The 26272-nt window shown below is 50.9% G+C and overlaps 1 pseudogene; it reads right to left on the bottom strand.

Annotated features, from left to right (window-relative positions):
* Positions 1–690: 690 nt before the first annotated feature.
* LOC112128527 (lysine-specific demethylase PHF2-like) lies at positions 691–25541 on the bottom strand (annotated as a pseudogene).
* Positions 25542–26272: the final 731 nt, after the last annotated feature.

Below are 26272 nucleotides of genomic sequence, written 5' to 3'. Positions count from 1 at the left end.
CATAGAATTGAAGGGTAAGCATAAATTTAGTTCTCTGGAACTGCCTGGAGACAGGAGCTAGGAGGTTTTATGCCTCTCTTTGTGTCTGTTTCAATTTTCTCCTTCTCAAGGATCAGCGGATTCCAATTTTCCTGACCACATGGAGAAACAACAACAACAAAACATGGCCGCTGATGAAACCCGAGTTGACATGTTGCTCCCTGAAGCCGACTTCTTTTTTTCAGTCTCAACTTCAAATTCCTAGGGATTGAACCGTGGATAGCTTAGGCTAAGTCACTGTCTTTGGGGAATGGGCTCTGATGGCCCTTCCCTGTCAGGCCTGGTGAGAGGACAGGGTCATGTTGTAGCCACCAAATAAGGGTGGTATGAAGACTAGTCAGAATGACTTCTCATGAGAAATATATAATGAATGCAAATTCTGTATTTTGAAATTCCAAAATGAATTAATAGGGAGACCAATGAATTAAAAAGTCTTGCTTTGCCACCTAATGCACTTTCCATATTGGAATGTTATGCAAGGCATCTACCAGTTACATTAATCTCTTTGAGGATCCTGAACGTAACAGCCAGATCTATCTTGATCTTGCCAAATTCTGTTCCCTTTGCATTGGCTATGCAGTTGATTTACAAGGGATTACTGTCCAGCAGTCTAAGAGGATCAAGGGAAGAACCCCACATACCAGAGACACACTATACACTATGCTGGATTGTGATGGTCAATCCATCAATGCATTCTTTTCCAGGGGAGTTTGAGCTGAAATCGTTCACCTTGACATTAGAATCAGTGCAGGTGCAGCAGGTTCTGCAGTAGCAGCTGGACATCAAATAGGTAGAAGTATTTCCATAGAGCCCAGGCAATACCTGTTTTAGCAGAAATGACCAGCAGAAATACTTCTGATTCAGCACATCCAGACCAATAGAGCTGGGGTTGTATGAGGTCCTGTAAGAAAACAACATTTCAGGCCCCAAGTGGCTTCTAAGGCCAGCTCTTATGTTTTCTTATTTACCCATATATTGTTAAACTAGGTGCCCATTACCTGAGAAAATTGAATGTGATTCTCTGCTATGCAACTTAAAAGAAACTTTTAAGTTTCTTTTAAGTGTATATGATACACTTCTCAGAATGCAAACAATTGACACTGATAGTGAGACTGAAAGGATGCTCAGATTAATAGTAAGTAATTTTAGGAAATGTTGGTTTTATTGGTAGCAATAATGAAAAATAGTAGTGATAATAACAATGACAACAATGCTAGCTACTTTATATTGAGTGCTTATTATGTTCCAGTGAAAGTACTTTACAGGCATTATCTTAACCTAAACAACACATTGGTCCTATGAGGCTGTTTTAATGTTATCATTCTCATTTTACAAATGAGGAATCTGAAGCTCAGAAAAGTTAAGTTTCCCAAGGTCCTGTAGCTGGGAAATGACTTAGCCAAAAATGTGACACAGAACCTGAGTTCTTAACCACTTTGCTGAACTGCTTCTGTGGGATTTTTTAAAGATAGAGAGTACTGAGAAAAGATCACAATTTCATTTTGAGAAACCAAGTAAAGTGCAATCTAAAGACACATACATAGAGGACTCCCAGCAGCAAATATGTGGTTTACCTTTCCACATATTTTCTGAAATATTTGCCCTTAGATACTAATCCTAAAACATTTCAACATCTTGTTCAAATTACACATTTTGCTTTATCTATAAAACTGCAAAATGTTGTATCATTAGCACCAAGCGAACACATGTTCCTCATTATGTTTTATTCTATTCATATTGAAATAATTATTGAAATAACATCAGTTTCTCTATTTTCCTTATTTACTTGTACTATTTTAGTAGCAAATAGAGTGTTTTATTGTTAGTATAAAAAGCCATATTGAAAATTTGGGAAATTTTAGTCTTGTATCTTGTTTTTGCAAGTCATCAGCTGTGATAAAATTTTAAAAAGTTATAACCCAGAGTTTATTAAAAATAACTCCCACTCTAATAAATGTACACTTTAAAATGCCACCAATTATTATTTAAGAGAAATCGAAAAGGCTTTTAAAAATGGCTTTTCCCTATTCACCATCCTAGGATTCTTAACACTGTGGATGACCTCCTTTTCTACAGAAAATTTTTCCTTTTTGATTTATTGAATGTTTTATTCTAATTTTTCTACCTCTTTGACTGCTTCTCTCTCTCTACTTGTACACAGTTGTCTTTCAAGGCAAGGTCATGTTTTTGATGTCTTATATTCCACCAAGAAAACAAAAAGTGGTGGTTTCAATAATTGCCTTTAGTCACAGGAGCCTGAGTCCTGTACTCAGACTTCCTGGAACTGAATCTCTCTCCAGGTACTCGATGTCTCCACACCTCAGTTTTCTTATATGCAAAAATCTGGTGTATTAGTCAGGGTTCTCTGGGGGACAGGACTAATAGGATAGATGTAGATATGAAAGGCAGTTTATTAAGGAATACTGACTCATATGATCACAAGGTGAAGTCCCACAAAAGGCTGTCTGTAAGCTGAGGAGCACGGAAGCCAGACCAAGTCCCAAAACCTCCACAGTAGAAAAGCCAACAGTGCAATCTTCAGTCTGTGGCCAAAGGCCCCTGACAAACCACTGGTGTAAGTCCAAGAGTCCAAAAGCTGAAGAACTTGGAGTCTGATGTCCAAGGGCAGGAGGTATTCAGCACGAAAGAAAGGTGGAGGCCATAAGTCGCAGGCAGTCTAATCTTTCCATGTTCTTCTGCCTATTTTTATCCTAGCTGCACTGGAAGCTGATTAGGTTATGCCCACCCAGATTAAGGGTTGATCTGCCTCTCCTAGTCCACCGATTCAAATGTTAATCTCCCTTGGCAACACCTTCTCAGACACACCCAGGAACAATAATTTGCATACTTCAATACAATCAAGTTCACACTCAATATTAACCACCACATTTAGGAAATCATACTGCCTTGCTCATAGGGACATTATAAGGATTAAAATGTGAAAATAGGCTTAAAACATGTGGCACATAATATATTAAGCACTTATTAACATGGGCTGTTTACTTTGGCCCTGACCTGAACCATTCTTCTCAACTATTTTTCTTGTTCCTGTTCTTCTTGCTCAATTTAATATTTTCTCCTGATTTCCAGAGAGTAATTAGTAGTTAAAAATAAAGACTTAGTGATTAAAAGTCAATATCACATTTTAAGAAGAGTATCATTTAAGAAATGAGAAGACAATGTAGGCCTGGAGGCAGGAATATCTAATTGATGGCTGCTATGGTAATTTGGGCATGAAATGTGGACAGCCTGAGCTAAGGAAATGGTGGTAGGCATGATAGAGAGCTTTTGGAAACAGAGCGCATATAAGACTGACTGCATGTATAGGTAGCATGGTTTATAGTGATTGAAATACTGAATGAATTGTTTGGCAACTCATTAATACAGAGAATAGAGATTGGTGACTGGTAATGAATGTTACAATAAAAGCAGTGATAAGTTCAGTTTTGGATATCCTGATGGCGAGCTGTCTTTAAGAAATTCAATTAGAGCTACACAATGCATATATGTGTATACATATACTGTTCTTAAACTCAAAAAGGAGATGTGTGATCTGTAGATATACATTTACTGTCTATTAGCCCATGAATATGCATAAGATCACTTAAGGAGAGTTTGGAGAGTAAGAAGAAAATTGAGCCCAGAAGAGAATGCTATGTGACACTAACTGTAAATGATGTATGGAAGAATGACATAAAGAAGAACAGTCTACAAAAGTAATTGAGAAAGAATGCTCAGAAATGTAGAAGAAAAATCTTGAGACACTAGTGTCATGGGAGCTATGGATGACTGCATTTTAAGAGTGAAAATGTGAAGCAATCTAACAGCAGTATATACCATAAAGAGAAGACTCCCACTTGAATTTGTTCCTGAGATTTAGCAAACTAGAGGACACTGGAAATTTCCTAAGAGCACTTTTCACTTGAATAGTTGAATTGGAAGCCATACTACCATGAGTTTTAAGACAGTGGGAATAGAAATGTGAAATGGGAAGAGGAAAATACAATTTGGAACATTGGTGTGAAGGAGAACAATGGTGTAGCTGTAGTATGTTGCAGGTATGTAAAGATTAAATAAAAATTGTTATGTGTGTTCATTTGTTTTCTGACATCATGGAAATGTAGAGATGTTTACTTTGGACAGGAAAGAAATGGAGTGGGAAATCTGGAGTCCCAGATAGGGTAGTGGATGACCTATGAAGCAAAATCCATGATAATGGAAGAGATGGGAAAAGATGCCTCCCCATTTTTTCCTGTGAAAGACTGAACATTAGATTTGGGAAAAATGTGACACATCCCTGGAAATGAAAGAGGGTAGAACACAAAGATCAATACAAATCCAGAGAGATGTACAGATTGAGACTGGGAGAAAGAGAGAAGTGAAGACCTCCCTTCTGATTTACCACTGATACAACGACTACTATCCTCCTTCTGTACCTTTATGGTCTTTTTCTTCTCTTGTTTTACTCCTCCTTTTATTATTCTTTTAAACAAGCCTAAAATATTTGGTATTGAAACACAGCACATTTCCAAGAACACAAAATTATAATTGGATTTTGGATTTCCACACTGCAAAATAAAATAATGTTAAATTATTTTTGAGATATCAGGAGAGAAAATATTATAATGAATCAAAGACTGGGCTGAAGAAACCTTTGGCAGAAAGAAATTGAAAACATATATTTTCTTGGATACATAATATTTTCTTCAATTATATAAAAGACAAAAAATAAATAAAAAAGACAAAACCTGGTACCTATTATCTCCATTTGGCATAGCCAGGTTTATACCACAGTGCCTAACCCCCATCACCTGGAAATCTGACACCTGCACTCTTGATTGAAATGATTAACTATAGCATCCTCATTCTTTATTTTTGGAGGTTATTATGAATATTCATTTTTTAGTAAAAACTTGCAACTATCATCTGTTTGATAATTGAGCAACTATTTCAATCTTTTGTTAGAACTCTGCAGTTTTGAGGGTTTATTCTGAAAATAAAATGACCTGGAATGTTTTCATTTTAGTTTGGATGGAAAAAAACAAAGTGAATACTATGGTAAATATGTTCATTGAAATTCTAAATTACCTATTTTTAATCCCATATGTTCTGGGGATAGTAAAAGAAAAGTACTGATGAAAAACAATTGTAAGACATTTTACACACCATTAAGAAATAAATAAATTACTTTAGGGCCCATGTAATACTCTTTTGGAATTTTGTTTTATCTGAAGAAGTTTCAGGCCAAGTCTCTTTAGTTAACTTTTCTGCATTAAAGAAAATTACACTGATATTTTTTACATTTGTGGTCTTTTTTCTCCACTCTTTGTGAATGCTATTTTTAACTTTTGCTACTTCTACACCCTGAAACTCCAGAAATAACATAACTTTGCATGAAGGCAAACAAACTTTATGCATCTTCTGGGCCACCTCTCCCAGAAGGGTGATTTAATAAATTCATCCCTTGCACCAAATGTTAAACCTCTATTTAGGCAACTGTTAGCAGAACAAATAAAATGCATTTCATTATTCCATATAATGCTAGATTTTAACAAACTATATTATGTTTGTAGAACTCTCTAAAGGCAGCTAATGTATGTATAAAATGTGTTAAATATTATCTAGGGCTACTAAATGAGATGTTTAATGTTCTTTTGTAGATATGATTCATCAAATTATTTGGTTATTTTTGCTGTTGGAAACACTTTAAATATGTATTCATAAAATTTTTTCAAAGATTTTTCAGGATTAAATAATTACTTCAAACAAATTAGTATGAGATGTTTTGAGAGTACTATGAATTGAGTCAATATTCATTTCAATCACCTTCTAATACAATTTTCTTTAATAAAAATGTGGTAAACTAAAAACAAATGAACAAGTTATTAATAGATACATAGATGAACACATACGTACATACATACATACATACATAGATAATTACCATTTTCAGATTCCTTTGCAGATGGACTCCCACACAGCTGTGGTTCCTCTAAGTAGTTATAACTACATCGAATCAGAGGAAGGAAGTGAGCAATCAGAGGAAGCAACTATATCGAGGGATCATGGCTTCTTTAGAAAGCAGGCAGCACAGGTTCAGTGGGTTGATGCCTTGTATTCAGGTCTAGTGGAAGTCCTAGTATATAATTCTTAAAACCCTTAGTGTCTAGTACCATAAAAAATAGTGTTGGGGTTTTCATTTGAAGATAATTAAATATGATTGAGCTTTTTCTTAACTTCTGTTGTTGCTGTCCTTCTTGGAGATTCTTCCAGCTCTCTAAGACTCTAATAAATCTCTTTCTATTTAAGCAAAGCTCACCAATTAGTAACGAAAGGGACACTGATATAGGTTAAAAACTACACTTGTATAGAAAGAGTATCCCAATTTGGTACCCAGTGATACGGCGGTGGAGCAGAGGAAGGCCAGCTCCTAGAAGGAGAGGAAGAATTAAGTAGGTGGGGAGAGAGAAAGAGCGAGAACCTGAGATTTGAAAGCCTGGGAGGAAGCTGTGGGGAATGAACGTAATAGCAACAGTCCCAGGAATGTCAATGAATCTTTCCAAATACTTAACATGAACAATGCTATTCATAAAAGTAGGCTGCCTTGAAATGCAGTATCCCATGCAATTAGATCTTACTGTAGCAGCCACAGATACCAGCCAGATCACTTCTATTCTCCATTACCACCTATGATGATTAACATTGAGTGTCAATTTGATTAGATTGAAGGATGTGAAGTATTGCTCCTGGGTGTGCCTGTGAGGGTGTTGCCAAAGGAGATTAACATTTTAGTCAGTAGACTGGGGAAGGCAGATGCACCCTCAATCTGAGTGGGCACCACCTAACCAGCTGCCAGTCGGAGGCCTGCAGGTTGGCCATGGACAGCATTCCCTGAATGGCTTCCTGCATGCTGGGGCAGGCTGGGGGCTGGCTAGGGGCACAGAGAGACGGGCACTCAGCCCAGTGCTCTTAGCTGGCAGCCCAGGCACTTAGACAACAGCCCATGGCCTGCACAAACTCCTGCACAAACTCCTGGCCTTGGTAGTAGGCAGAGGGCGTGCAGCAGAGAGGGTGGCAGTGAGCTGATGACTTCTCCCTTGGAAAAGGCCAGCCACTCCCCCCATCCAGCTCTGTTCACCCACCCATACTCCACAGGGAGGGCTGGAGGCCTGGGGAGAGAGATGGGCATGGAGAGGAGAACTGGGAAGACAGCAGATGGGAAGGAGGGTCCAGACCCTCACATGGTCACGGTCTGGTCTCTCCCACCTTAAAGCTAGCAAGCTGACTCAGCGACCTCCCTCCTGCACCCAGCCACTCTGGGTACTCCCTCAGTCCATCCTGACCCTCTCTCCCAACTGCAGAACTAGCCCTGGGCATTCCTCACCCCACTTCGCAGGGAACCTTCCCACGTGTCACCCTGAGAAGGGGCAGCACAGCCCACTCCCTCCCATGGCGCATGCTCTCCCCAGTGACCTGCAACTTTCTCCACACCCACACCTGCACCCGCACCTGCATCTACACCTGTGCCTACCCCCACACCTGCACCCCCAGCTGCATCTACACGTGCACCTAACCCCACACCTGCACCCGCACCTGCATCTACACCTGTGCCTACCCCCACATCTGCACCCCCAGCTGCATCTACACGTGCATCTAACCCCACACCTGCACCCCCAGCTGCATCTACACGTGCACCTAACCCCACACCTGCACCTGCACTTGCATCTACACCTGTGCCTACCCCCAAATCTGCACCCCCAGCTGCATCTACACGTGCACCTAACCCCACACCTGCACCCCCAGCTGCATCTACACGTGCACCTAACCCCACACCTGCACCCCCAGCTGCATCTACACGTGCACCTAACCCCACACCTGCACCCCTAGCTGCATCTACACGTGCACCTAACCCCACACCTGCACCCCCAGCTGCATCTACACGTGCACCTAACCCCACACCTGCACCCATCTGCACATGGACCTGCAGCTACATGTGCACCTGAACAGGCACAGCTGCACCTCAGCTCAGCCCAAGCTCACTCCCTTCTGGCAGGCTCCACATAGACTCTCAGGCTTTCTCTTTGCCCCACACCCATCCCCGCTGCCCTCAGCTTCAGGTGGCCACTCCCATAGTGCCCAGCCTGTCATCTGCATCCTTGTCCTATGCCCCATGCCTGTGCACACACCTCTTGTCTACACTGCCTCCCCTCCTTCTAGAAGAAGCTTCCGAAATACCCGATATGTGATCAGCCTGTCTAGCACACAAAGTGGTGAGATGGGGTGACCATTGTCATCCCACAGAACCAGGGCCTTGGTGCTGCTGGATGGCAAGGACCCCCAAAGCCAAGTCCTGGGCTCTTTGGGGACCTCCTTGCTGGGCCCTCCCACGGGATCCAGCCCTGGCCTCTTCATGGGTCCCTGTCCCACCCCAGCCCAAGCCCCCCTGCAGCCAGGTCCCTAACCTGTCTGTGCACCAGAACTACCTGGGCAGCTTTACAAAGTGAAGGCCCAGGCCCCACCCAAAACTATGAGTCAGGAGTCTGCCCTGGGCTCCAGATGCTGTGTGTAGCCAGGACAGGTGCACCAGGCTTCCCCATCACTCACGTGGTCCAGCCCAACAGGTACCCCCTGCAACATCCCTTTCTAGTCCTCACCCCTGCCCACTTCCCTGTGGCCCAAACCTGACCCCAGGACAAGGCAGCCCACCCCACCTTACAGGAGAGGCCCAGCCACATCTGTCACTGCATCTGGGCACTCCTGGGCCCATACTTGGGGCACACAGGGTGCCTGCTGTCCTCTCCCTCTTCTCCCTGGACCCACCCATCCAGTACTTCTGCATCAGCAGCACTGTCTCTTGAGCTGCCCATCCCCTCTCCACCACTTCCCAGAAGCACTAGAGGCACTTTCAGTAAAACCATTCAAATGAGAAAGGCTGGAAAACCTGTGGCTGTGAGCACACCCAGGCACTTTATGGGGTCTTGTGTACCAAGAACCCCTCACCAGAGACAGCACACATGTGAGACAAGAAAGAAGAGGACAATACAGTGGCAGGCGGGCCACCCAGCTCTGCGTGCCTGTACCCACCTGTGTCCCCAGACACAAAGACTGAGGCACCTGGGGCAGTGGCCCGTGAGGACAAGTCCCTGCTCAGAAGCAAGAGGGCTCCTAAGACTGAGGGTCTGCTGGAGTGGGACAGGGAGAGGAAGCTGCCGCAGGAAGCCTAGACACAGAGGGAGCCCTAGGGCTGATGAGGCAACCTGGACAAAAGCTGCCCATGCTGGAAAGCGCTGAGGCCCAAACCCACTGCTCTCTGAGGGTCCAGCGGACTCAGGGGGTGCCCAGTGACGGGGGAGACATCCTCGCTGCAGCCCTCACCAATGCCACCTCCCAGGCCCTGTCTCAGACGCACCGGACTGCGCCGCGTTTCAGGTTTCACAGGAACTGAACAGGACTGAGGTTTGAAAGCCACACCAATGAGAAAATCAAGCACGGTCAGCCTCGAGCGCTCCTCAGAAGGCACTGCTGGGAGCCACCCCCGCAGTGTCAGGGCCACACTTCCCCTGCCACACAAGCCGCAGCGCTGAGGGCCTGCCTGAGCAAGGGTGGTCACTCCTGCCCTCACTGACATCTCCACAGGAACAAGCTCTTCCAGCCCCAGCTCAGGAGCCAGCCAGAGCACGCAGTTCACCCGGCAGCCTCTGGCAGGTCCTACCCTACCCCTCAACTGGCCTGCAAGGCCCAGAAAGACTGGAGGGCGGGGTCTGCACCCAGCCACGGGGGTACAGGGGTGGCCAGGGACACCCACTGCGAGGGTTCATGCCGTGCCATCTGGGAAAACTAAAAGGATGAGGGCTGCATGCCCGGGCCCTGCAGGGTTGCTGGTGAATCAATGAGCAATGTCTAACTAGTTGGCATGAAAAATAATACATTAATCCCCCAATTATCATACCCAAATCTTCTCTTTTTCCCCCAGCAGTAAACACTGAACAAACTATCCAGGATAAATTAACATATTTTCCTCCATTTTCTTCAGCTGTTTTTTCCAAGCAGTCCATGCTTAAACAGAGCAACTGAACCATCAAAAACTGACCTATGCTCCAAATGAGAGACTTTGAGAGAGGAACTGCCTGCAGCGGGCTGAGGGGGACCGGCAGCCTCAGTGGCCCCTGGCAGGCACATGTGCACGTGCACACTCCCCTGAGGCACGGGTTCAGCGGGGAAGCTCTGGGTTTCTGGTTATCAGTGTGTCCACGGATTGGTTGCCCCACTCCTGGGCTCAGATTCACAGCCGGGAGCCCAGGACACAGTGCCTCCTCACAGACTCAAGCACAAAACCCTCCCCACCTCTGTCCCCATCACCATGTCCCCTGCAAGTCCACAGGTGCCCACAACAAAGCACCTCATGGCCCCTGGGCTCTTGGCCCTGTCTGCCCTCATCTTGGGTGGCCTTGGACACCCCCCACCTCCAGGGCTCCCGGGCCTCTCCAGGGACCTTGGGAGGGGCCTTGGGTGTTTAGAAGCCTCTCCCATCCCTGAGGCCAGTCACTGAGGTGTCAGCTAGTGCACACTTCTTCCCAGAGACAGGCATCCCTCAAAGAGCTGTGTGGAGCACCACAGCCTCTGATAGGGAGGAAGAGCTCACAGCCAGGCTTCACCCCCAGCCACAAGCACATCTCTGCAGCAAGGAGCTTAACATGGACAGAAACCACCTAGTGCCAAGCAGGAAATCTGTCCCCTAAGGTGCTATGGAAGCCTCCCATCATGCTTCACTCCCAATAATAAAAAAAGCACCTTACAGCTTGCTTTCTGATCAATATTACGTGAACATAATATTGCATGTAAAACGGTAATATATGAAATAAAATACAGCCAATTGATTTAGCAAAAGCCCTTTTCAATCAAGCCCTTAATCCACCTTGCTCAAGCCCCTCATCTGTCTAAAAGCAGGCCTGCTCTGTGGCCTCCACCTGCCCACTGAGGAAGCTCGGGGCTGTGGAGCAGGAGGCAGGACAGCCCTGGGTTGCCCACAGATTCTGGAAACCACAGAGTTTCAGAGCAGATCTTGGGAACTGAGCAGGACCCAAGCATGGGCTCTGTCTGCCTCAATCCAAGTCACTGCTGGACACGGGACCTGCCATGCACACCCAGACATCACTGCCCAGCACTAGTCAACCCTCCAGGACCTACAACCTCAAGTTCCAGAATCAGGCAGACAGAGATTCTGGGCATGCCTCTGCTGCTTCCTAGCAGTGTGGCCATGTGCAAGTGTAAGCCCTCAGTCTCAGTTTCCCCATCCGTGCAATGCGAATCTGCAGCTGTCATGAGGACCGGGAGGGCTGTGCTCCCCATGGCTGCTGTGGCACCCTGCATGGGGCTAGGCTAGAGTCATGCCAGCCTTTCTCACCTCCATCCTCAACTCCCTAGCACCGTCTCAGAGTGAATGCCATCTAATAGCTTCCCAGGAACCTAGAAGCAGAGCTTCAGGGGCACCAGGGAGGGGGCTGCAGCTCTGCCCACTGGGCTACCTGTCTGTAGTACATGTGGAACTACCCATAACATTTCCACCTGAAAAAAACAACAGTCTCCGCACTTAAAATTGAAAACCTGTGAGTTCTGAGAGAATTTACCAGGGACCATCACTAGAAAAGTAAGCCCTTGGTTGAAAGCAAAGCCCCAGTGAGACCAACCATTCCAGCATGTGTATCCTGCGGTGTGCCCTCCTGGCATTAGAGCAGCATCTGTACCCTGTGGTGTGCCCTCCTGCCCAGGCCCTGGGCGGCTCAGCACTGGCTCCAGCTGTGTGTCCACCTCACAGGCTCCCAGCACCATGGCCAAGGGCCAGCCCTGGGCCTGCCTGGTCCCCACTCTTGGGTGCTGCTGGGTGGTGGGGCCCACCTGCTGGGGTTGTATTCCAGGGCACCAATCTCCTTGCTGGCCTGTAGCAGGTGCAAGATGTCGGCTGCCAAGCTCCCATTTGCCTTCTTGACTCTGGCATTGTGGCCGGGCTTGGTGTCTGTGTTGATGTGCAGCAAACCCTCGTCCAAGGAGTTGTCACTCTGCTGCATGAGAGACAGGGCGCCGGTCAGGGGAGGGTCCAGCCACCGAAGTGGCCTGGGAGTTGGGAGGGGGATACTTTTTCCCTTCAGGGACTAAACTAGGTTTTTTAACATTTTTAAAGGCACTGCCTTTCTAATGAACACTGCTGGAGTCAGACAGAGGCCCCTGGAGCCAACGGGGCTGGATGGCCCACACACGGGCACACGGGGCAGACGCGGGTGCTAGAGATGTCTCAGGACCACAAAGGACCAAACTGTCTTCACACTGTGCACCATATTCACAGAGAAACTGGTTCAATGGAACCCTTAACATAAGAGAGTCCCAGTGTGTAACATATAAAGAGATGCCGCGATGACTGGGTGGAGAGGCAGGGGCAGGGCCTGCAGCCTCAGAGGGACCTCAAGTTGTAGGAAAGCAGTTAACAGGCTCAAATCCGGATAAACCCCTCTGGCAGGGTGCTCAGCGGGGACACGCCCCTCTCACGCCTAGGCAGAGATGACCACTGTGTCTTAGAGTTAGATGTGACCTTAGAACACTCACTCAAGGGTTGAGTGAGGGTAAGGGGCCCTTCCACCATCTTGTGCAGAAACACCCTCAGAGTCCGCCCTGGAGTCACTCAAACCACAGCCTTGGGGACTGCCCAGAGATGGCCTCTGAGACCGAGGGGGCCCGGAAGGCAGCTCACCTTGTACGCTGCCAAGTCAAGCTTTGGCTTCATGACAGGTGTGGACAGCACCACCTTCTTATGCAACAAGACTGAAAGCACAGCAGATGGGAGTCCAGTGGGCAGCCTTGGGGGGAGCCAGCCACTCCAGGAAGACCTCTCAGGGCATGATGGGCCTCTCCCAACCCCTCCCCCAATGCCCCTTCCAACTCACAGGACAAGTCCCTTTTTGGGGCCTTTTTCTTCCTCCTGATGGGAAACTCGTTGATCTTGAGCTTGCCATTGTCCGAAACATACTCATACTCATCCTGCACGGGCTTGGGCTTGTCTTCCTTCAAGTTCTGCAAGGCCCTGAACACACCAGGGCTTGTCAGGGGCCTGAGAGCCTTGGAGCTAGGGCAGAAACGAGTGGGTCAGCAGCATCCACACAGCCCCATGGCAGCGGACAGGTGGGACCTCCCAAGGCGTCCCCTGCCAGGGCCATGGCAGGATAGCCTCCAGGAGGCAGGTGACATCCCCACCATTTGAATTTCAATCCGAAGAAGCCTCAGTACCAGTCAAGGTGGGAAGAGGGGGGAGGGCCCAAGCCTCTGCAGCCAGGCCAGGCTGGGCCCTCAGTCCCCGTTGTGGGAAGCTACCTGCCCACAGGAGAAACATTCCCCAAACCCATGGCCTCCTATACAATGCTGTGCTTCCCTCCCCACATTCAGCCAGAGAGAGCCCTTCCCCAGGCAGTTCAGATGCTCGAGACAGTGACCCCCAACTGTCCCAGGGCCACTGGACAAGCTTAAGCCCTGCCTCTGGCCTGCCTGGGAATCCTGGCACATGCTGAATCTGTCTTTAACTGGAATAGGATTCAACTTTCCTGTTTTTTTCTCCATAGCTATATTGGAAAACTAAACTCAGGCCCAGGGCTACAGGATAGATTAACAGTCTAAGAAAGGGCTTGTAACTTGTCTCCCTGCTGGGGCGAAGGAGGACTACTTCAGAGCTTGGCTTGCAAGCAGCTGCTGCCCTTGTCTTCCCAGGGGTTTGAGGATGGGTTTCTCCCTCTATAGTTTCAGGGACAACAGGCTGAGGCAGAAAAGTCTGGAACTTCAAACAGACACAGCTCCAATCCTGAGGAAATGGAAGCGCAGACACCTGGATAGAGCTCCAGGGCGAGGCTGCTTCCAGTGCTCTAAGTGAAAGGGCAGCGCACCCCGCTGCCTTACGGGCTGAGCCACAGAACACGCAAGTGTCCACAGGCTAGAGTCATGCCAGCCTTTCTCATCTCCATCCTCAACTCCCTGGCACCGCCACAGAGTGAACGGAACCTAGAAGCAGAGCTTCAGATAGAGCAAGCGGCATGCCCAGGGTCATGAAGCTGGGCAGCCACAGGACCCTGAAGACCCACCCCTTGGCTGAGTGGCCTCTCCTGTTGCCCTGAGTTCCCTGCCCCTCACAAGGCTCTGCCTGGGCACTGCTCCCTTTCTCCACCACCCGGAAAGAGGTCTTCTCCCATCTCTTCAACGAGGAAACTATGACCCAGCCAAGTTAATCAGTGGTTGCTGCAAAAAAGTGGCTGCCCCTCCCACTGGGACCTCTCTGACTCCAGGCAGATGTGGGGCCTCAGCAGGTGACATGCCCCACGCACTGGGAGCACACACAGGCCCAAGTGTTGTCGCTGGTACCATGAGGCTCTCAAGGCTGCCATGGGGCTCACAGCCCTCAGCACCCCTTGCCTCGCCCCGAGGCTCATCCAGCATGCACACACCGCCCAGACACACCCCCTAATCTCTGCTCAGCCACACCTCCTCCAGGAGGCCCTCCTGACTCCCAGATGGGTCACATTCTCAGCACTCAGGGTCCCATGCTGGGTTCATACCAGGCCCTCCCCACTGGCCACTGGGCTCCGAGGGCCAGGATCCTGTCCACCACGCATGTCCTCAGCGCCAGCTCACAAGAGCCACACATCTAATATTCGTGGAGTCCCACAGCCTCCCTCCCTGCCTGGGGGCCCATCCCTCTCTGCAGGCTGGCTGCATCTTCCAGCCCATCCCCAAACAGGCATGTCTGCTTCCTCACACCCACCCTCAGGTGGAGCATGGTGGGAGGCAGGGACGCGGCTCTGCTGGTGTTTAGGCCTTGAAGAAGAGGTGCCGGGAACAGGGCTGCAGTCAGTGAGGTCAGCAGCTCAGAGGGAGAGGAGTCCCCAGAGGTGTGTCAGCCAAAGTTTGTGTGTGTATGGGGTGTGTGATGTGGCGGTGTGTGTGGTTGTGTGTAATGCAGTGTGTGGTGTGTGTTTGATGCAGTGTGCATGCATGGTGTGTGTGTAATGTGTGTGTGGTATCAGGCAGCATGTGTGATGCAGTATGTATGGTGTGTGTGATGTGGGTTACATGCGAGGTCACCCCTCCCATCCAGGCACTCACATACCTGAGGAGTTTCCTGTTGGAGAAAGAAAAAGAGAACTTGTCTTTGTTTCCAGCTAGAGGCGACTTCTCTAGCTTCTGCTCCTCTTCCATCTTCAGTAAGGAGTCCGGTTTGCTGTTCTGAAAAGCAAGACCACGGCTGTCCGTGAGCCCCACACATAAGTAGGGGGTCAGGACCCCGACTAGTGTCAGGGGGCAGAGGCAGCTGCTGGGAACAGGCCTAAGGAAAGTCACCCATAGTTCTCATGGCCACCTGGGCCGCTGTGGGGTGCTCAGTGCCTCCATGGTGCCTGGCCCTCAGGGAGTGGGAATGAAAACCAGAGTGTGGACAATGAAGGGAAACACTGTCAACACACAGGGTGACACAGCCAACCTCTTGCATCCCAACCAACTCAGAGGAAGGTAGTCCATGGGTGGCCACACACACTTCAGACTCACATAGCCTCACCCCATGGCACCAACTGCTCAGGACAAGCAGACACATGTCTGCACATTCCTTCACACACACAGGGCTTCATGGATTCACATCTCTGCTCACACTCACTGACCTGACTGCACGCATATGCACCCATGCACACATGCACGTCTCACCTTGTACTTCCACTTGGCCTCCAAGTTGCTCTTGGTTTTCTCTCGAATTTCCAGCCTCTCCACATCATTCTCTATGTGGACCACGTCCTTGTTGGGCACACTCAGGATGGTCTTTGTGGCCTAGAAAAAAGTGCTGCTGTGACCCAGAGGTGGACACAGAGGGCCAGTGGGACTCCCTTGTGCCACACAGATTCCTTGTCTCCTTCTAGCCCGTGTGCTTGCAGCTCATGCCTCCATCCATCTACTCATCCATGCATCCATTCACCCACCCATCCATCTACCCATCCATGCATCCATTCTCCCACCCATCCATCCATCCATCCATTTATTCATCCATTCATTCATCCACCCATCCATCCATCCATCCTCCATGCTTTTGTTCATCCATCCACTCATCCATCCATTCATCCATCTGTCCATTCATCCACCCACCCATCCATCCGTTCATTCATTCATCCCATTCATTCATCCACCCATCCATCCACTCACCCATTCATTCATTCATTCATTCATTCATCCATCCATCTATCCATCCATCCATCTGCCCACCCATCCATCCATCCATCCAGGCATCCGTTCATTCATCCCATTCATTCATCCACCCCGCCATCCATCCATTGACTCATCCATTTATTTATCCATCTACCCATCTACCCATCCATTCATTCATCCATTCATTTATCCATCCATCGGTCCATTCACCCACCTATCCATCCATCCATTTGTTCATCCATCCATCCATTTGCTCACCCATTGATTCAGACATCCGTCTATCCATCTATTCATTCCTCCATCCACACATCCATTGATCCATCCATTTGTTCACCCATTCATTCATCCATCCGCCCATTTGTTCATCCATCTATCCATCCATCCATTTATGCATCCATCCATTCATCCACCCATCCATCCAACCACCCACCCATCCATCCACTCACCATTTGTTCATTCATTCATCCACTCATCCATCCATTCATTTATCCACCCATCCATTTGTTCATTCATCCACCTTTCTATCCATTCATTCATCTAACCATCCATTTATTCATCCATCCATCCATCCATCTATTCCATCTAACTATCCATTCCATCCCCCCATCCATCCATTCATTTGTTCATTCATCCATCCATCCATATATTCATCAATCCATCCATCCACCCACCCACCCACCCAACCATCCATCCATTCTTTCATTCATCCACCCATCCATCCATTCATCCATCCATCTACCCATGTATCATCTATCCACTCATCCATCCACTCATCTATCCATCCAGCCACTCATCCATCCATCCCTTCATTAATCCATTCATCCATCTACCCATTCATTCACCATCCATTCATCCACCCATCCATTCATTTATTCATTCTTCCATCATCCATCCATCTACCCATTCACCCATCTACCCATTCATTTATTCATCCATCCATCCATCCACCTATTCATCAATTCATTCATCTATCCATCCAGTCATTCATCTATTCATCCATTCAACCATCCATCCAGTCATTCATCAATTCACTCATTCATCCATCCATCTATCTGTTCATCCATTCATCTATCCATTCGTCCATCTATTCATTCATTCACACATTCATCCTTCCAGTCATTTAGCCATCCATTCATTTGTTCATGCATTCATTCATGCTTGCCCTGAGAAAGGGAACACAAAAGTGTCCCACTAAATCCCTGTGATGCTGGCCCTGAAATGTCCTGGCCCCCAGGAAATGGATAACCTCCACCTCCTGGCAGAAGCTCACACTCAATGGTGCTTGATCTCAGGGGTTCATGGTCCCTGAAGCCCAGACCTAAGATCCTCTAGTTAGAGTGGGTCTTCAGGGATGGGCCCGTCTCTCTCACTGTCCACGGGGGCTCAGACTATCAGGGCAAATCTGCTCCTGTCCTCACCCCTGAACACTCTCCCCTCCAATGGCATTCTCCTTGTTGTTTCTGCACAGACACCTCATCTACCTTCAGGCTTCAGCCTCAATGCCTTGGCCCCAAGGAGGACCCAGGGCTTCTTTGTCCCCTGGCAACTGCTCATCTGGCTAGGAAACCTAGACATCCCATTCTGGAAAACCACGGTGCCTCCCCCACCAGGTGGCCCTCCTGAGTGCCACCACTGCCACAGCACACACACACTGTGCTGCCTTCCTCAATGAGGGCTTCTCTCCAGGCCCACTGCTCTGTGGCTTGCTGGGGCAGAGCCTGTTCACCCTGAAGGGGCTGGGCCCGGATGCTGCAGGATTGGGTCAGGACCAGGCAGGGAAGTGCATGTTCTGGGCAGACTGAGCTCACAGAAGAGCCCAGACCCCCACATCCTCCCAGGGGCCCCTGGAGAACAAGGACAATGGGCCCCAGCTATATCTATGGGTCTGGCCCAAAAGAGGTGCTGCAGGGCCTCTGGTGATGAGGTGGGGAATCAGGGTGAGGGGGCCCTACCTTACCCTTCTTGGGTGGCTCCATCTTGGTCAATGCCTCCTTAGTGCAGGCTTCGAGCAGGTCCAGGTTGGGGATATTAGGCAAGGCTGACTCTCAGGACTTCTTCCCTTTCTTCTTGCCTCCATCTTCGCCTTGGGGGCTTAGGGTGTTTCGGGAGCTTGGGGATTTTGGATGGCTTGGGCATCTTCACAGTTTTGGGAGTCTTTTTTTTTGAGGGGGCACTTTCTCCAGGAGGGATTGAGGTGGGGTGGCCTCAATTGGAGGCAGGGTGGCCTCAGTTGGAAGCAGGAGCTCGTCCTTCTCCCAGTCCCCATCACAGACCTCACCTGACGAGGCGACAGTATTCACTTCCAGTCAGACAGCTTTGGAGGCATTCTGGGGTACAGAAAGGAGAGGGTCACTTGCTGCTTCTGCCAAATTGTGGCCCAGGAGGGTCCACACAGCGGGATGCTGGAGACCCTCACTGCTAGCCTGGTGGGGAGCTGTTAGCCCAGAAAGGCTCAGCTACCCCACACAATCATGTGACATGCTCAAACCCACCCCACACTGTTGTGTGACACACTCACACCTACCATATGACGTCAGTCACTTGCTCTACCCGAGGCTCTTCTGTCCTACCCCAAGCACAGCGTCTGGGGGCTCATCCAGGATCACACATGATGGGACTCCAGGGGCTGAGGCAGGGGCTCCTCCCACAGAATGCCCTCCCCATGGGAGCTTCAGAGGTGCCAGTGCCATCTCTCAGTCCCTACACACTCACACCAGGACACAGACCCAGCCAGAGAACTGAGACCCTGAGCCCTCACAAAGTCAAGCTTACCCAGGAGAGTGCAGGGAGGACTGTCTGGGACACTGCCCTTCCTGGAGCTGGCAGCTCTGTGTCAGGCTGGGCCCCAGGCCCAGAGAAAGAAAGGCAGGCCCTCCCCCATCCCCAGGGGTCCAGCCCAGTACCTGGGCATGACCCCACCTCACTGAGCTGGATCACTTTGGCCAGGTCTTTGATGAGCTGTGAAGGTTTGAAGTGCTCTGGGAGCTTGTCCTCATGCTCTGCCAAAGCATACAGGACAATGGGGCCCAGGGTCACCGCCAGACACATCCCATGGCCTTGATCTATTCCTGCATCCTTCCAGGCTGTCCCCCGATTGCTGAGACACCCAGACAAGCATGAGAAGAGGGGCTTCCCAGCCAAATTCTGCCCCAGCAAGAGGTCTCTGCTGTGACCCCCATCAATAGGTGGACAAACTGTGAACCAGAGGGGACAAGCATGCCTGAGGTCACCACCAGCAGGCTATGGAGTAAACATGGGTCCTATCCCTTCTTCCTGGTCAGAGGCCACTCCACTGGGCCACACAGCTGAGGTGAGGTGGGAGGGGCACCCTGGACTGCCCTGGGCCTTGAGGCCTGAGGGAGGTGGTGGCTGCAGGATGGCCCTGGGAGTGTACTGGCCGCCTCTCCTACATGGCCCACCCATGAGAGAGGAAGGCTGCACATGGTGTTCCCTGCAGCCTGGCCTCCCCCTCCTGAAGGCTTCCTGCAAACCTCCACTGGCCCTCTCTGGCCTGGGAGAGGATCCTCCTCCCTCAGGAGCGGGCATGGAGCCTCTGCACAATGAGAGCTCCAGCAGGAAACACTCTCCCAGAGGGTGCTCGAGGCTGAGCCAGACCTTCCCCTCCCTTCTGTAGCCAAAACCAAGGGAAGATGCTAAGGAACACAGGAAGCAGCTTCTGTGGGGGCGTGCACAGAAGGGTCATTGGGGAGGGTCACAGGGAGGGGATGCCCGGGTCACAGAGCAAGGTGGCTGGGGTGCTGCACCCACATCAGGCAGCTTAGCTTCTGAACTGATGCCAAGGCCAGCCAGGAGGAGCCAACAGGGCATCTCCAGCACTGCCTGTCCTGCAGCCAGCCACTCCCCCAGTCCTTCCCTGCTCCCACCAGGTTCCAGGCCTTTCTGTGCTCACACAGTGTCATCCCACCATGAGCCATCTGTCCTCCACCTGCAGACCCACTTTCCTCCCAGGACACATGGGCACCTACCCACCCTCCTCCCACCGACTTGCGACCAAGTTGTGAGCCCCTGGTGGAAGGTGCTCTGCACCTACATCTGTCCTCCCCCAGCTCTCAAGTGGCCCAGTCAGTGGAGAGCAGGGGACGGACCCATGGGGTGTCTGGGGCAAAGTCACACCCTGGGCCAAGCCAGGCAGGAAAGTACCACTGTCCCTGCCAGGCCAGATCTTACTGAAGCAGGACAAGCTTCATTAAGCAGGACATTGCTGCTGGGTCTCCAGGGAGGTTCTCCCACCTGTCACCGCTTTCCTGCCCTAGGGCATTTGTGACATGATTCCTACCTGCTTCTTCATCCATGGTTTGAAAGCATCATTGAGAATTTTAGCTCCTTGACTAGATGAGGGGGCAGCTGCTTGCCAGATTTGTGAGAGCCCGGGAAAGAGACACTGGGTGATGTGGGTGGGTGCCCGCTGCCCACAGGTGCCTTCAAGCCCAGCCACACAGCCAGATTGGGGGACGCCAGGTCCAGCCTTCCAGAGATCTCCCTTCACCCATGGCCACCAGCCCAAATGCCAACGGTTCCTCTTGGAACCTGGGGGCGCCCATCCTCCTGGTGGCCTGCCCTGTGAGAGAAAAGATTGGCCCTCCTACTGTGCTCCCACTGTCTCATCCTACAGGCCCCTAACACAGGCTGCCTGGCTCTGCTCTCTCTGCCCAATACCCCAGACCTGCCTGAGCAAGGGACCACAGTCATGCCAGGAGCCGGGCCACAGCCTGTCCCTGGGCATACACCAGACATCCCCAGGCACCTCTTCCCACCTCATGGAGCCCCTTGGCACAGCGGAGGGACAAACCACAGCTCAGCTGGTAGATGCGCTCCTGCTGTGGGCCTCCATTGGAGAGGGCTGCAGGGCTCCAGGGCTCTGACTCACCAGGGCCACGACAGCTCCCTGGGTTTTCTCAGTCCTGGGGGCAAATTGAACTGTCATCCCCTCAGAGAAGAGGGCCCAGGCAGAGAGGACATGGCCACGGTGGCCTAGCTGGCCAGTAATCAGGCCTCCCACAGGAGGGCTTCCCGGGTGCTACCCTGATCCCCTCCCTGCTGGAACGAGTCCCCTGAGGTCAGGGCTAAACTTCCATCCTGGGCACTTCGCTCTGCCAGAGTCAAGCTCAGGGCTTCATATTTAGGGAGCAATGGGAAAATCTTACTGAAACTTGGCCAGCCATGACTATGGACCATTTTTCCTTCTCAAACTAGGGCTAGAGTGCAAACGGTTCTGGGTAAAAGAGATCTTGCCTGCTATCAGAACCAAAAAAGAGCAACTAAGAGCAACTTCTGGTGAAGGGCACACTGAGAAAGCAAATCACACATAAATGCAAACCCTCCTGGAGGCTCCCTCATGCTGCTGGGCAGACTCTGGAAACCTGAACAGGGTGGTGGCTGCCAGGAGCCACCTGCTCTCATTTCTGAGGGTGTAACCAGGCAGGACCTGGGACAGAAAGGGCGGCCCAGGGATGCCACAGTGCGTCCATAGAGGGCCAGGACCAAGCCACAAGCCTGCCTCATGGTCCAGCTGCCATGGCCCTGAGGGATCCTAAGGGGGCCCAGAGCCCACTCACACCCACTCCTCAGCTCATGACAGAGCCAGGGCCCCACCTTCCCAATGGAGGCAAGTGTGGAGGGTGGAGCAGGTGTGATTGATACCTGCACCGAGGCCACGCACACTCGCCCCTCTCAACCAGCAGCCCAGTGTTCGTTCTAAAACAAGGCACAGTCCAATCAGAAGGAGAGGCCCAGCCTGTTCAATCTGGTCCTGCGTTATACACATGAGGAAACTGAGGCCTAGGACGCTGAGTCCCAAGGGGACTTGCTCAGGTCACAGGAAGGCAGCACTCACACCCTGACAGTCAGCCCTGACCCAGGTCTGGCCACCCCCACAACCAAGAGCCTCAGGCTTGGACGCCCACCCTGGAGTAACCAGTACATCTGAACGCCTCCAGCAGGTGCTTCCCCAGGTACCAGAAAGCAGTTTAGAAGTTGGGAAACTGAGTCAGGCTACACAGTTTCAACCTTCTTTCCACTTCATATGCTCTGGAAGCCACCAAAGAGCCACTCTCAATGCACTGACCATCAAGCAGATGACGATGGGGGTGGATCCAGGCCCCAGACACACCAGTTCAGGCTTCCCCACTGGGCCCTGCATAGCTGAGGTGAACCAGAGGACAATCGCCCTGGGTGGCTGCAGGCCTTGGTGCCTGTGAAAGCTCTGTTTGTGCCTGAGAAGAGACGGGAACAGCCTTTTAAGCAACCCCAACCTTACCAAGGGCGACTATGACCGTCCAGCAGCCAGGTGCCTAGAGGGGCCAGCCTGCACGGTACCAGAACCCACCTCCTCCTTCCCTCCACATCAAGAAGAGGCCCACCGAGGCTGACGGTCATGTCAGGTCACCCACAGGCAGGCTGAGCCAGTGCTCAGCCCAAGGCGTCTGGCACCGACCCCGCTAGAGGGAGGACACTGCTCTGCGGAGCCTGAGGGCAGACAGTGCGGCAGGCACTACCTCCTCTGCATCTCCACTCAGGCTGTGGAGGAAATGTCCCGTGAGGGCCAGGCAGTCCACAGGGGTGAGTGTGGCATAGATCCAGCCTGAGAGAGAGACAGGAGTGTCTGGCGCCCCACCTCGCTCCCATGAACGGGCTTCTCATGGCTCCAGATCAGGGAGTGGCAGAGACCAGCACGGGCCTTCTCCGCCCCAGCCCAGGCTGCAGCTCCTGCCCGCCTGTGCCTTGGTGCCCTGTCCACCTCTGCAGCTTCACCAGCAGCCTGAGGCCTCCCTGGGAGCAGCTCTCTAGCCCTGGCACCACCCCAGCCTCCATGGAAGTGGGTTGGGGGAGAGGCTGTGTCTGAGGCGGCACAGACTAGTCAGTCCAGCCCTGCACCACACAGACAGGGAAACCGAGGCCCAGAGCTGAGGAGACTCGCTCAGGCCACATGAGTGCAGTACTCAGAGAGGAAGCCCCAGCCTGTGTCCAGCTACCCGTCCTCCCAACCACACTCAGGGGCAGGAGACAAGGCCGGGGCATCTGCATCGCCCCCAGAGCTGGGACTGGACCCCAGGTTATCCTCGGAGATGGAGCCTGGGCCAGATCCTGGGAAATCCACAGCTCTTTCCTAAATAGCCGTGACTGTGAGGAAGCCGACAGAGGGAGGAGGGACCCAGAGATTACAGAAGATTCCGAGGCTTATAATCATTAAAATGTGAAGGCCTCAGTTGATAATTTTTTAAAATGAAAAAAAAAAAACCTCCATAAAATGATTCAAAAATCTGAACACAACTTAGCTATTTGAGGATGCTAGGGAATTGCTGTTAATTGTTAATTTTTTGAGGTGTCAAAACAGTACTGTAGCTGTGCTACTTTAGAAGGAAAGGAAGTCCTTCAGAAATAGTGGAATATTTAATGAAACAGTGGGATGTCTGGGATTTGTTCTTACATCATCTAGGGGCACACAGCGGCTCACCACGGGCCTTCTCCTTCAGCACAGACACAAAATATTCCCTAATATTGCCTTAATTAGCAGCTAGCGCCCTCCTCCCTCACTGGCTCTGATGCCGTGGCTGCTGTCCCCACACAAGACTCTCTGAGCTGGGTCTCCAGCCGGGGGCTCAGTCACAGTGAACCCAGCCAGGCTGTGAAAGGGGCTGACTGGCTGTGCAGCTCCAAGGTGGCCTCGGTGGTGAGGAGTGCCCATGCTGACCAGACAGCACAAGCCCTACTGGGGGTCCCTCTGCAGGGACTGGGCTGGGGTGGCATTAAGCTCCGGACAAGGGAGCAGGCATGCCAGGGATGCAGACAAACCCTATGGTGGGCATACAGCCCAAGGGAGAGGGGCATAACCTTGATGAGGGCCGGCAAGCCCTAGGACATGATCCCCAAAGCTGCCTGCACTCACCTGAGGGAATGAAGAGGGTCTGGCCCTGTTTGACAATGCACTCGTAGCATTTGTGGACCTGGTCGGCAAAGAACATCTCGCTGTGGTTAAAGGCAGCCTGCCATAGCTCATCCAGGGAGATGTTGGCCGAGGTCACCCTGATGAGATAGAAGGTTTGCTCCCCCTGCCAAGAGAGCCTGTTGGCAGAGCTGCCCATGCTGGAACACAGGGGTGGGGGTGCAAGTGTTAGGTCTTAACATGAGAAGTATCCCGTCCAGTTCCACAAATCCTGCCTGCAACACTGAGAGCATAGGTGCTTTGCAATTCAGAGGTGTGCATGTTAGGAAGGCTCTGGGTATCTGGGCCCCCAGCACAGTCAAGAGCTAAAGCCCATAATCCCACATTACATAGTTTTGAGGCACTACAAATGGTGTGGGTGCTCAGGTTGCAAATAAAGCTGCAACTGACAGGTAGCTCCACTCTTGAGAGCCGCTTGGATCCCAGGCTGGGTCAAATGATGCCACTGTGTCCCAGGCGGTCTTATGCCAGTCCCCAGGAGGGGTTCTGCACTGGCAGCAGCAAGACCCCTGTCCTACTGCAGCGAAGCCAAGCCAGGTTCCGAGAATGCCCCAATGACTTGCTCAAGGCCTCCCAGAGGTGGGATCAGCACGCGCACCTGTCCCCAGTTCCAGCGGGTCTGGAGAAGCTCAATGAGCAGCTGGGGGAGCCCACAGCTTAGGGTTTCCTTTTTTTCTGTTGCTATTTATGTCTCATTTTTCTTCTGGCTTCCCATTCTCGGCCTTGATGATGAGACTCCTCGCCTTCCTTGCCCACTCGGATGCCCCTATCCTGCCTGCTGGCTCCTGTGCGGGGCCCTGGCTATTGCTGGCCCCTCTTCCAGGATGTCTTCGCAACACCCCCCTTCCCCCGCTTTCTCCTCTAAGTGCACGGTCACCCAGCAGCCTCACCCAATTGTTATTGAGCCTGAATCCCATTAGAAAAATGAGACACTCGTGCGGTTCTCTGATCCCACATGCACCCCTGCCCCTCCACCCAGCGATGTCTCCATGGCCTCCTGTCGCAGGGATGGATGGTCCGGGGCCCGCTGGGGAGTGGCATCTTGGCCAGAGTCAGGGCTCCTGGGGACTGCAGACCACCTTGCAGATGGGTCATGGCCACGGTAAAGCCAAGGTGCCCCAAGGGGTGTGGCTCACCTTGAGCACGTGGTACCAGACAGAGGCGCCCCAGAGTCAATGTGGAAGTCGGTGTAGCTGCCCTTCACGCAGATCAGGCAGGACTTAGTCACTTTGGGCTTGGCCAGCAATGCATCATCTGGCCAGGAGTTTCCTACCCAGGACAGTTTCTTCATAGTGTCAGGTGGCTCCACGAAGCTGGACATTCTGGGAGTGGGAGAGGAAAGTGGTGAGGGAACTTGGGACCCCCTTTTTTATGTCCCTTGGAGCAGGAAACATGCTCTGTGAGGCACATCCCACACTCTCTCACCACCTGCGGGCCACAGGTCACAGCTCCCATTTCACAGAGGAGGAAACAGGATCAGAGAGGGCGGAACGAGCCCAGGTGCTGGCTGTGGCCCTGGCAGGAGACTGGGTCTGATGCTGGCCTCCACCCCCAGAAGATGATGAAAAGGCCCCAAAACCATCCACCCCTGAGAGAAAACCTCCTTTCCTGGGAACTGGAAAGCGAGTCTTTCTGGATTGGCCAGTGCATGTGGCTGTAACGTGCAGGGCTAGAGCACAGAAATCATTTCCCACACTCAGCCCAGGTGCCTCTGGTGTCACCTGAACAACAGCCACTGCTTTCAGAGCTGACAACAGGGCACCCGCGACACCTGGCCATGTCAGGTCACTGTCAAATCCAGCCAACTCATATCCAGGGAAGACAGGGAAATGCAAAGGCAGCCTTCCATTCAATGAAATGTCACCATCCTGGATAAAATGCACTACATTTCATCAAAAACATCAAACTAGGCCAGGCATGGTGGCTCACATCCATAATGTCAGCATTAAAATGTATATGTAAAACACACATAATATACATCATCCATCCATTTTTTCTTTTTCTTACTCAAAGAACTCATACTGAAACATACCATACTCTTCTCCACTGTTT

The sequence above is a fragment of the Pongo abelii genome, chromosome 22 (genome assembly GCF_028885655.2).
Source record: "Pongo abelii isolate AG06213 chromosome 22, NHGRI_mPonAbe1-v2.0_pri, whole genome shotgun sequence".
Taxonomy (NCBI): Eukaryota; Metazoa; Chordata; class Mammalia; order Primates; family Hominidae; genus Pongo; species Pongo abelii.
The sequence above is the reverse complement of the archived record's forward strand: the minus strand, read 5'-3'. Positions and strand labels throughout refer to the sequence as shown.